Raw genomic sequence first — 13737 nt, 5'->3', positions numbered from 1 at the left:
CATTGGCTTCCATACAGTTTGAATCAGGAATGGGTCCCCACCCCCTTGGCGGGCTGATATAAATAGATACTGTATCACAGAAAAGAACAAAGAAGAGGAGAAAACATGGTCATTTTTGTCCTGCTATGTGAGAGACAGGAGAAGGCTAAAACAGCTAAAGTCTTGGGAAGAGAGATGAGCCATTTAGTTGACAGTTTGAAGCTGAAGAGAACAGAGCAGCTGAGCAACTGATAAGGCCTGGAAAGAAATGAGCCCCATGCCAGACTGATAAACGAAACCCAGAGAGACAAGCCCTATGCCGGCCTATAGCTGATATCTGAAGAAGCTGGGCCCACGAAGTTTTAAATGAAGAAGGAAGGAGGGACTAGGCAGATATCTCCCACCATCTTACTTCAACATGTGGCAACAGATTTTGGTGAAAAAGCAGCCTTGAAGTGAACTCTTTAGAGCCTTGTAACTATAAGCTTTTACCTCAATTAAATAACTTTGTAAAAGTCAACAGATCTCTGATACTTTGTACCAGTACCCCTTTTGATGATTAATACAAAAACTCAAACAAAACAACTCAAACAGGTCAGATTTAAAAGATGAACCTCTAACAAACCCAGAATGTGAGTGTTTCAAAGATGGAAGCTGTCATGGAAGAAATTAGACAGTCTAGGTAGTGGTCTCTCAGTTTAAAACTATATAAACCCAAGCCCATTCCCATCATATCTCAGCCCAGATGGTAGAACTATTGCCCTAACCTGAGACTTAATAGTACCTTAATTCCTAAGCTACTATTAAAAGAGGTAACATTTAGGTAAAAAAGGTAACATCTAAACAGATTTCAAGTATGCATTCCTTGTCCCCTATGCCTACTCTGCTCTCTAGCCTATTGCCACAATATCAGCAATTGTTAGAATGAGGCTTTCTTACTAACAGTGGGTTGCCTATTAAGCACTGACAAGAAATCCTGGACCTACTATAGGCTATTTTATTACCTCAAGAAATAGAAGTTATGTATTTCCCAAGGCACCAGAAAACAGACCCTGCTATAGCTAGGGTAAACACTTTAGCAAATACAGAAGCTAAAGCTGCAGCACAAACCCAAGATTACCTCCTAGACCTCATCCTAGAACTGTCCCATTAACTTAGGCTTAGAGAATACCAGGGCCAGCAAATAAAAGCAGCTAGCCTAGGATTCATCTTGAAAGCTAATGGCTGGCTTATTGAGGAATCTCAAGTCTACTTGCCAGGGGCAGTATAGAGGAACCCCAACACAGTTTCTACAAAGCCACTCTTCTAGGGAGGGATGCTCTGTTAGTTCAGCCAAAGGGGTGCTGAATCACAATACCAGAAATTTTTGGTATTTATTTGGAGTAAGAACTTAGATACCAGACCATAAAGCATAAGTTACTTCCCTCACCAAATTCTATTTTCAGATGGAGCAAGATGTCTACTGATATCTGCCAGGGCTCAGACTTCCTAGGTTCCTCTCTTCCCAGGGTTCATTTCTTTCTGGCCTTGAGTCCTCTTATTTCTCCACAAGGTTAGCTGTAGACTATGAAGCTCTCTAGGCTTTGCCTCTCTCCACAAGGCCAGCTGCACACAATCAAACTAATGGTGCTGTTTCTCTCCTCAGGGTTTCTGCCAAGTCTATCAAGCTGTCTCTATTCCTCTGGGTTCTTCTCTTGGGTGTTTACTTCCTGGGCTCTAGGATCAAAACTGAAGCATCAAGACTTCAACATCAAAACTCCAGCATCAAAAGCTCCAATATCAAAATCACCAACTCTGCCCTTTGCCATGTTTTTATCTGTGACTCTCCCCAAAAAAACAAATGGTGGGGACTCAACATCCTATCAATGAGGCCCAATCAAAGGCCTAATAATAATTTAATCAAACCCAGGTACAAACCAGTTTGCAAATATAATTCAATCTATCTTTTTAGAATTCATAAGTATATCGAACTGCTACAGATGCCATGAATGGCTGAACCAAATGTATTTTGAGGGCCAGGGCCTGGCAAACCAGTCAAGGAGGACAGCAAAAGTTGTTCATTATGTGTGTTTAATGACCCAAACAACAGGAGGCTTAACAAACCTCCCCTCTTAAATCCCCCATCCAGTGGCAGGGATCATTCACTGGGAAGGACTGGCAGATGAACTTTACCCCTATGCCAATTCTTGACAAGTATATATGTACATCTTAGAACTGGTAGATAATTTTACTGGATGGATGGAAACCTTTCCCACTAAAAGGGAAAGTTAAAGGAATTGCCACCTGTGTACACTTATCCAGAGTGAGGTCCCCTGTCCAAGGAAGTGCCAGCTTCCTGGAAGCACCTGATGCGATATCTGCATGCCACCCATTGGATGACCTGACAGACTTCTTTAAGAAACAAAATTAAGTAATGTCTTTGTCAAAGCCAGCTCATAAATTGTGTGCTAGTCCCTCTAACTCTGGCCCAAATGAAGCTTCTATTACATCAGTCTATTGCTGGGGGGAGGACAAACAGGCTTCCCTTTAAAAATCTTGTCCAAAAAGCTGACAACTTAGCAAATAAATCCTTAGGTTGGTTCTGTGTGTCCCAACCAGAAACATCCATGGCCTGGTCAGCTGCTCCCAAGCACTGGGCCACTGCAAATCTCATGGTCTAACCTATTGCCAAAATATCATCCATTGCAAGGACCAAATATGGACAACCTATCAGATAAGCCAGTCTTTCACAACACTCTGAGCTAGTACCATCAACATAGAACCTATCTCACTTCCTCTGTTGTGATCTCTATTCACCTCACTTCACATACCTAACAACACTACTTTCCCCACCTTTATCTACTCCAATGTCTCCCAACATTCCCCCTCCCCTCCTTTCCTGGGCCAACTTAACTTTCCTCCTGTAACAATAACTTCTGGATGGCCACCCAGCTGGTCAAATACTTAGGTATGCTGACTGCTTCTCCCCAATTTAGGGGCCAGAAATATTTAACCTAGTACCCCATCAACACCACAATGCCTACCAGGAGCAAAGATTGACTGAAGACTTGGTAATCAAGAGGGAGAATACTAAGGTATTCAAATATTACCCAGTGCTTTTGATAAACCCTGTTAGCTCTTGTGATACTATATTTCTAAACACAACTTATGTTGATGAAAACACGCAACCAAAGATGCCATGGGAATGTTGTAAACTAGACCACTATGGCCAGGGTGGAGAAGGCAACCTTGTCTAGGATACTCAGAGAAGCATCATGTTTCATGACCCAGGGCCTGATGGGTGTATATTGGAACTTTCTTGCTAGTAGATTAAACAATGAGCTGATAACTGTAAGCTTTGAAGAGGGCACTAGCTCTTCAATAACCAATTTCACATTTGTTGCTACTTTAAACTATCAAGATTGAACTTTCTTTCTTTGCAGAGACAAGGTGTACCTCTCCTTGACTCACCTTTGGACTGACTTTTGCTCATTAGCATACATCACCCCATCTATCTAATATGGTCCTGCAAACCTCACCATCACATTTCCTTTTTTTTTTAAGATTTATGTTTTATTTATTTCTCTCCCCTTTCCTCCCCCCAACCCCCCCCCCCATCCATTGTCTGCTCTCTGTGTTGTCAGTGGCACGGGAATCTGTGTTTCTTTTTGTTGAATCATCTTGTTGTGTCAGCTCTCCGTGTATGTGGTGCCATTCCTGAGCAGGCTGAACTTTCTTTCATGCTAGGCAGCTCTCCTTACGGGGCGCCCTCCTTGCCCCTGGGACTCCCCTATGCGGGGAGACCCCTGTGTGGCACCGCACTCCTTGCGCACATCAGCACTGCACATGGGCCAGCTCCACATGGGTCAAGGAGGCCCGGGGTTTGAACCACAGACCACCCATGTGGTAGACGGACACCCTGTCCACTGGGCCAAGTCTGGTTCCCCACACTTCCTATATTTTGCTACCATTCAGTAACTAAAAGGGCAATGCCTGTCCTCATTCTTCTCTGACCTGTCGTATATATTACCACTGCCTTGGAAAGTGGGGTTGCCACTTTTTAACAAATGCTGGTGGTCTATCACAATCTCTCCCTTAGAAGCCCTTAGGTAGCAAACAACCTCCCTTGCTGTGGTGTTGCTGCAAAATCCTAGAGTTAAGCATTCTAACAGCTTCACAGGAAGGAACTTACCTGTTCCTCAAGGAAGAATGCTGTTTCTATATAAATCATTCTAAAATAGTCCTAGACAGCATTTGAAATGTACAAGATGGAGGCTTACAACTTCATGAGGATGTAGCCTCTGGAAACACCTGGAATTTCTCACTGTCATGCTCCTGTATGTATTGGATAGCCCCCTTTTTGGAACTGCTTTACCATCATCTTCTTTATCTCTTTTGTGGGGCCATGTATCTTCAAAATTCTAAATAAATTTATTTTTTCCAGAATCAACGTCTTCCAGAAGAAGGTATTACTCATGTGGGGATTTCATCCAGTTCCAACCATGATGTTGGACCTGCCTTCCCTCAACCTCAATAGAATAGCCAGAGAGTTTCATAACCCATTATGCAAAGACTACTGCCCCTGACCAGCAAAAACCAGCTACAGAAGATTGACCTTTGCCCTTCAGCACTCCCTTAAGTGTAAGTGTGTAAACTCTCTTAGGGGGATGTTGTGGCAGGTTATATTGAAGACAAGAGAAAGTGTCTCATCAAAGATAGGACCTGACAGAAAGTAAAGTGATTAGACATGGTCCAGAATCTCCCTGAGGGAAAGCAGCTGCCTGAGAATAAAGCAGGAAAAGCCAACCAAGACCCTAGCCATGAGATCCCATTTGAAACTCCCGGAATCAAAAGGAAACCCCAGATAACTCCAAACAGAAAGGCCTTCCCATTGTTCCCTGGAGAAGAAACAGGTGAGGATAGAAAGCCAACCAATCAGAACAGCAAGTAACTGGGGTCCTTCCCCAACACAAAGAAAGGGAGGGAAGGAAGAACAGCTTTAATAAAAGCATCTCTCAGACACCAGGTCTCTCTCTGCCTGGAGAATGCCCACACTCATATCTTGGGTGTGTACTAATACCTCTTTTATCTCTTATTTATCAGTCAACATTTTACTGACTTAATTAAACTGGTGCATCTCTGAATTCTTTCTTGCAATATAGCCAAGAATCCAGAGAAACTAGCATGTCCTGATAACACTTATAATGTTAGAAAAAATCAACACGACTCAATATGTCAAAATCAATATGTCAATATGTCTTATTTCCTTTCTGTTTCTTACTCATGCTCTTCTGTCAGCATAATTTTACTATTTGATAGCATATATTAGAATCTCAACAATCAAGATTCTAAAAAAAGATCATTTATAAAAAGTTTTATAAATCATTCTTTCTTTTACTATGACTTGTATTATTTGAAAATATACTTAATGACTATAAAATTTTATGTTTCAATATTGGAAGAAAATCTCCCTAATGGTGATTTTCAAGGACTGAGCATACCATTATGAGGTGGTATTGAGATAGGATAAGTTAAACCCCAAAGTCACCTATTGTGGAATAAATTAATGCTGGCCTTTTAATGTACAAATAAGTATTTCTCATTATCATTGGATTTTTGTTGAACGAAATAAATGTACATCCAAAATTTCATCAAATATGTAATAATTTATTTTGTAATTCCTTGATCTATACCATGATATTGATTCCTAAAATCTGTCATATGTACAGTTTAGTTTTTCTTGTACCAGTTCTTTCTAAGGATACATACAAATTGATTTCATTATCATTAATTAATGAAAGATTAAAAAGAAAGGATGTCATCAGGCTGTAAACAGAAGAAGGGAGCCTTGGGCCATTAATGAGATTTTAGAAGCATTACTCATTTCAGCAATGATTTTTACTTTATTCTCTCATATTTCTTTTAATTTGATAAAAGCCAATACACAAAAATAATAAAAGGATTTGCACAAACATTATTTTAGCTGAATAAAACAGTATATTTGCTGTGGTGATGAATTAATTGATACTCCTTAATCTGACTAGAGAACTTCACCATATTTTCCTCATGAAGCCTCTGAAATGCCCATTTATCAACCGGTGCACACTCCTAGAAATTTTACGTTGCATCAATCAATGAAAAATACTTGAAATTGTGGATTTTCCAAGCGTGTGTTTTAACATTGATCAAGGTATATAATAAATATCTAATAAACAATCTTATTTTAAAGATTATTAAAAATTCAACTGTGATAAAATTATTTAAATACAAATGCATAAATATAAAAAGGCTTTATATGCACAAAGGAAAATATTTGGAAGAAAATATATCTAAAGAAAAACAAAATTTATGAATGATTTCCACTATTTTCTTTGAATTTTGTTTAGTAATTTTTTTACAATGAACATTATTCAATCCTATTGTAAGTCACACTTTTAAATTTTGAATTATTTCATTGGGAAAATTATGCTATTACATCTATGGTATTTAATGACCTAGACTTTCAGCCACAAATTACTTAATAATTTCTCTAGAAATATCTGGTCTTTAATCCAGCCATAAATTAGAACATATCTAAAGAATAACAAAAATGCTGCTCAAATTTATGTGACTTCTAAGAAAATGGAAATTTCTGTTACAAATCTGACACAGATGCATGAGTTCTTGAAATTTTATCTTTGGCATCATGTCAAAAAATCTTCCTTGGAAATTGGTCCCAGAGATGTCCAAATGTTGTATTGTCAACAAGCCTCAATACAAGAGGTGCCTTGACATTATCAGGGTGAAATGCAAGAGATACTCTGCTCTGCTTGTGTTCACAGTAGCTCCCTGGTAAATGTGTGAGATATAATTTCCTCATGAACTTTCTATTTGACCAGAACCTGAACAAAAACTTTCTTTGATTTTTTTAAGTTAAAAAATGCACTAAAATTTAACATAACTTAACTCAAAGGAAACAAATACTGTATCACAGAAATTTAAGGTTCCATATATAGTATACATATTTTCATTGTGAGAAAAACTAGAGGTTGACAAATTTCTAGACAGATAATGCTAGACAAAGTTTGACAGCAACTCTGACCCACGGTAAGTATTTATCTCAAAGTTAGAGTATTTTAATTTGTCTCAGACAAATAGGGATATTATTAGAAAGTTATGCACATACATATACATATCATGTTGATCTTACTAGGTAATGCTATGGCTTATAGAAACAGAATATAGAAATGATGTAATCAGAGTCATCAAGCCATGTACATATATTGAAAATAAAATTTTAGAAGAAATTCAATTAAAAATTAAAAATCTGTTAAACATATATCTGAAAATTTGTATGTGTGCATACAATAAGGTTTTAATATCTGATCTCTCATTTTTACTAAATCATATGGGATGGAAAAGAACAGTAAATGATACATTAAACTATCTTTCTTTGTTTATTAGATACCTAGCAATACTTTTGAAATGATGAGATTAAATGTAAATTATGAGCTTAATCTTTGGACACAATCAATCTTGGTAGAATAACTGGGCCCACAATACTTAATTGTTGTGACTCTAGGTAAGTAGATTTTTGTGCCCTTTTTCTCATGTAAAGATGTGTACAAAGGTAATACTTAAGGTATAATATTTTCATTTGGGTAAATATGCTAATGAAAGGAAATTATTTTAACAGTGCCATGTTCATTCTAATTATGCAATATAAATTTTCATATATATATTTATTTATATATTTATATGAGTCTATTTTATAATTTCCAAATGTTGATATTTACCAAATTTATAATAGTCAAAGTAAGGGTTTTTTTTGAGGCATATTATGCAAACTACTTTTTATCATAAATTTCTAAAATCAATGAGCTGATTAAAAAAATAAAGCCAGGTCATTCCAATAAACAAAAACAATTTTGAAGTTATTCATATTAAGTACTGCCTTTGATTTCTCAACAGTTTGCAACAGATAATTGATGTAATGGAAAGAAGGAAAAACACAAATCTGTCTGAGTTCATCCTTTTTGTCTTGAAAGACTCTGTAGTGATGCAACGTTTCTTTTTTAAGCTATTTCTCCTGATTTACCTGATTACCACGCTGGGAAATATAGGAACGATACTGATAATTCACCTAACTATCCAAATTCTCATCCCCATGTATTTTTTTCCTCGGTCACCTGTCATTCCTGACCTCATTTACTCATTGGTCATCTCCTTTAAAACCTCAGAGAATTTAATGACTTTCAAAAAGAATATTTCATTCTTTGACTGCTTCACACAGAAGTCTTTTTTAATTTCCTGGTAATTACTGAATTTTTTCTCCTCTCTTCAATGGCTTATGATCACTATGTAGCTATCTGTAACCCTCTTCATTAACCAGGTGTTATGTCCATGAGACTTTGTCACACCCTCATTCCTGGGTCCTACATGGTTAGTTTTACTGAGTCATTAGCCAACCCTCTTTACATGAATAATCTGCTTTCTTGTGGCTCCAATGTAATCAACCTCTTTTACTGTGACTTAATTCCAATTTTAGCCCTGTCCTGCAGTGATACTGAAATCATGATGATGATTAGTGCTACTTTAAATGGAGTGGTAGGTGGCAGATTTGGCCCAGTGGTTAGGGCATCCGTCTATCACATGAGAGGTCCGTGGTTCAAACCCTGGGCCTCCTTGACCCGTTTGCAGCTGGCCCACGTGCAGTGCTGATGCGCGCAAGGAATGCCATGCCACGCAGGGGTATTCCCTGTGTAGGGGAGCCCCACGCGCAAGGAGTGTGCCTCGTAAGGAGAGCCGCCCAGCGCCAAAGAATGTGCAGCCTGCCTAAGAATGGCACTGCCCACAGGGAGAAATGACACAACAAGATGACGCAGCAAAAAGAAACACAGCTTCCTGTGCCGCTGACAACAACAGAAGTGGACAAAGAAGATGCAGCAAATAGACACAGAGAATAGACAATTGGATGTGGGGGGGAGGGGAAATAAATAAATAAATAAATAAATCTTTTTTAAAAAATTAAATGTAGTGGTGACTCTTAGCACAATCTCTGTTTGCTATATATTTATTTTGTCTACTGTCCTGAAAATTCATTCCTCCTCAGGAAAGCACCAGCCTTCTCTATTTGTGCATCGCACCTCCTGGGAGTTACAATCTATTATGGCACTTGAAGTTTTACTTATTTAAAACCAAAGAAGTCTTACTCCTTGAGAAAGGATAAAGTGACCTCTGAGTTTTATGCTATGGTGATAACCATGCTGAATCCACTCATTTACAGTCTTAAAAATAAAGAAGTAAAACATGATGTCATTAGAGTCATGCAGAAGACAGAGGGCTCCAGGCAATAAAAATGATGATAATGCTGAATATTAAATTCATCATTTCTTTTTTATCAATTTGTGTATTTACTTGATTTCTTTCTAAATATACTAGCATCCACTAATTAGTTTGCATTTATGTAAAACCATTCTCTATAAAACCATGAAATTTGTGGAACATTTCCAAAAATGTGTTTTCAGAATCCACATAGTATATTCTTCCATATACATAGTATATTATATAGAAGCCATTAAATATTTATTAATCCTGAGTTTAAATATATGTGATTTTAAGGTCTACTGTTGTTAAATAGGAAAGAAAGTTTTTGTTATTATTCAAATTTTATTATAGAAAGCCCTATGCATATTCCAATTTCAGAGGATTTTATTACAGAAAGCTCTTTCAGAAATTATTCAATTTATTCTGTAGGGAAGAAATTTAGCATAATCTTAAAGACTACTTTTTTGGACTAGAAAATCCAGGGTTTAGATCTGTCAATTGTTTCACTGAATATTCCTTACCAAGTTACTGAAAATTTAAATCTAATTACTTCAGCTAAAGCAGGCAAATAATGCTACATCCATAGAGTCATTTTGAGGATGAAATTATATGAAAAATGGAAAGAATTTAATACAAACTAATAAATGTTGACCGTGATAATCTGAATGCTTACATTCTTATAAAATTTTGAATAGCCAATTGCATTTGTTATATAAAAAGTTTCACTGGTGTTTTATAATTATATTTGGCTAAACTTATTCATAAACAAACAGCTAAAAAAAGGAAAAAGGAGCATTTCAATATTTAGTCTTAGAGCAAAGGAAAAAAAGTGTTACGATAAAGTTAAAGACAAAGGGTATAAGAACATTTTTGGAAAATGTTTTGAATAATCAAATACAATAGTAATATCCTAATTATTTTGACAGCTTTGTTTATGGTTTTCTACATAAGTCTATATATATGGTATACCAAAATATTTTCATTATTTCTAAAAGGAGTGCTGTACATTTAAAACACTAATATTTCTTTATAAAATATGCCTCTTCATAATCTGGAATTGTAGTTTGCAAATCACTACTATTCTATATATATTTAAGAAAGTATGTTTTATGCATGTCACTATATTTATTTACTTTTAATTAAAATTAAGTAATGGTTGTTAGCTATATATATATTTTTGCCTTCAAGTGATCTGTATTCTTTTAATTTGTATTTAGTTTTAATTGTAGAATTGGATTTGTTCCCTTTCTTAAATGATATTTGAAATCTGAAAGTTCAAGCTCTATTTTAGTATTAATTTTAATGAATGTGGTTTTTCATAAAGACTTATTTTATTTATTTCTCTCCACTCCTGCATTGTTTGCACTTGGTGTGTCTGTTCATCTTCCTTATTTCTTTAGGAGGCATGGGGAATTGAACCAGGGACCTCTGATGTGGGAGGGAGGCACCTAATCATTTAAGCCACTTCTTTTCTCTACTTTGTTGTGTTTCTCATTATGTTCTTCCTCCCGTGTCTCTTGTTGCATCAACCTGCTATATCAGATTGCCACGCCTGCTGTTGTGTCAGGTTGCTGTCTTCTCTAGGAGGCACCAAAACTGAACCATGGACTTCTCTGTGGTAGGCAATAACTCAATCCCTTGAGTCACATCTACTCTCCTCAAATGTGTTTTATTATCATAATGCAACCTGAATTACTATAAAGTGTTAAACTTATATGTAAAAACAATATGTGTTTCTGTATTAAGATTTATTTTTTTCTGAACTCAATTGTCTAGAATCTATATTTGTTACAATTCCTCTTTGTTTTGCTTACACTTAACTGTCTTTGATAAGCATTTATTTTTAGTACTACAATTTTAAAATTATTCACTCATTTTGCATATATTTTGTGTCTTCTTTTACATTTATAGGCCCTTTATATTTTTGGTTCTTCTTAATGAACTGTCCCTTTTTACATTTATGAACATTTCTAAAATTAAGAAAATCCATTTATTTGTTTTTTGTTGTAATAATGGTCAAAAGATTCTTGTATTTAAAGATAATCATAATTTCAGACATTGCACATTTTAATTAATTTCAGACTACTGTGTTGTCTTATAATACATTCTATAAAGCAATTATGATGTTATTAATTAAATGTAATATAAATTTGGACATGTGGAAACACTAGACTTTTTACATTGTCCCTCTACTTTTTGTATTCATATCAGTGCATGTCATATTTTATGTAACATGGTCTGAAGTATTTTTAAGGCAAAATACTTTTGTTCATGATGGTATGTCAAAATACTATGTATTTTTTAATGGTAAAGGAAATAAAACTGCAATGAACATGACAAATTATGAACAATGAATTTGTATGGGTAAGATGGATGTTATATAATAATGGAAAAATTGGATTTTATTTACTGAACACCTACTGAATGCCATACAATATTCAAAGGATTTAAGGCATATAATTAAAATGGATTATCTTCTACAAGATTACTCTCAGGTAGATACTTGCATTATCTAAAATTTTATCTGAGATAATAAAAAGCTATCCTGCTGCTTGTTCAGGCAATAACTTAAAGGTCATCCTGGAATTTTCTCTTAGTCTTTGCCATCAGCATATTTTACTGACTCTTTGTGCAGGATATATTTGGAGTGTGACTATTTTGCAGCCACTTCTCTGCTACCACCCTACCCAAAATTACTATCATCTCATTCCTTACATTATTGTCACAGCATTTAGATTGTCCCCCTTTTCTGCCTTATCCTCCTTGAGTCTCATGTAAATATAGGAGACACTGATACTGCTAACATGTAGGCTGCATCATGTAACTTATCTTCACAAAATGTACAAAACTCGCCATTAAATTAGGAGTCAAAATAAAAAATTTTCCAAGAGCCTACATTTTCAACATGATCATGTCCCTATTCTTTACTTCCATGAAATGAGCACGTTTATTGTGTTTATCGTGTCAATTTGGAGCCACCACATTGAATTCTTGCTCCACTCTATCACCATCAGAACTATTCACATTACTTCTGATGCTGCCTAGAATATTTCCAGTTTTTCTTCTTCCTGAAATTCCTTTTCCTCAAGTAACTTCATGGGTCTTTTCAAATTTTATTCTTCAATAAACTAGCCCTTACCACTCTTTTTAAATTGTACCTGCCCATCCCTCATCAATTCTGCATTAGTTTTCCACAGCAGTTAATCTTGTCAAACACTGTATATATATTTGATTATGTCTTTTGTATACTCTCTGTTTTCCCCAAATTGAAATCTCAATGTACACAAGAATTTTGTCAATAATGTTCAATGCTGTATCCACAACATCTTGAAGAGTGCTGTAATAAATATATTTGAATGCCTTAATTTTCAAGATGTTGAAACTGAGGCATAGTGTGTTTTAATTGCATGCTCATATCAAACAACTGGTTAAAGATCAAGCTCAAATTTGATCTCAGAGACTCTGACTCTGGAGTTCACATTTGTAATCATCAATTCATATATGACATCTTTCCACAAAATTATAGTACTCTTACCATAGTTGAAAACATTTAATGTATAACTTTAGTATAATAAAAGCATTAACACATACAGGGATTATCGAAAGTTTTATGATATTGGCAGACTTCATTAGAGTTTCTAATGGAAAGTGTAATTTTGGTGATAGTTGCTAAATATTCTCAAATATAAATGTATAGTACTATTTTTGAAAGAAAAAAATATGTAAAGGAAAGAGTTATTTACCAGTTGATGTGATTGGACTGGGGTACGAAATTACATGAGTCAGGTAGGTGAAAGCTAGTTGGAGTATGAAAAGGCTTCAGAAACAGAGCAGTCTCACAAAGAAAAAGTGTATCTTTGTGTGTGACTGTGCAGACTTTTAATTGACTTTGCTTTATGGGTAGTTTTCCCCTTAAGGCAATCCTGGGATCCAGATTTCTCTTAATATTTGCTCTGCTATATCCCAAGATGTTCACTTCTGGAGGGTTGAATAAATTTCACATTCTAATCTGAGGAAAATGTAAGATTTTTGCATTTCAAAATAAATTTTAGCATGTTTTTGTCATTTGGAAGGATTTTAAGGAAAAATTCAATTTATTGAAGAGACATAGGACTAAAGACTATCCATTTTTTCTTTTATAGGGAATTGTACATTTCCTCTAAATTATCAATTTTAACATAGAAAATTATTTTATAACATTTTCTTACTTTAAGATTTGTGGGCAATTATAGTGGTACACTTGCTTTAATCACTTATGTTCTTAATTTTTTATTTCTCTCCTTTTAGTGTTTGCCCTAGGGTTTATTTTAATTTAATTTATCATAAATTAATTATTTAATTTATCATAGTCTACCTAAAATAGTACACCATGCAACTTATAACATTTGAACTGTTAAGCAGGAGAGATTTAATTCTTCTTCCCCACTTGTTATTTTTGCCATAAATTATACATTTCTGTATGATTTAAGACCA

This window comes from Dasypus novemcinctus, chromosome 10 (assembly GCF_030445035.2).
Source record: "Dasypus novemcinctus isolate mDasNov1 chromosome 10, mDasNov1.1.hap2, whole genome shotgun sequence".
NCBI classification, from domain to species: Eukaryota; Metazoa; Chordata; class Mammalia; order Cingulata; family Dasypodidae; genus Dasypus; species Dasypus novemcinctus.
This window is presented reverse-complemented; position numbering follows the sequence as displayed.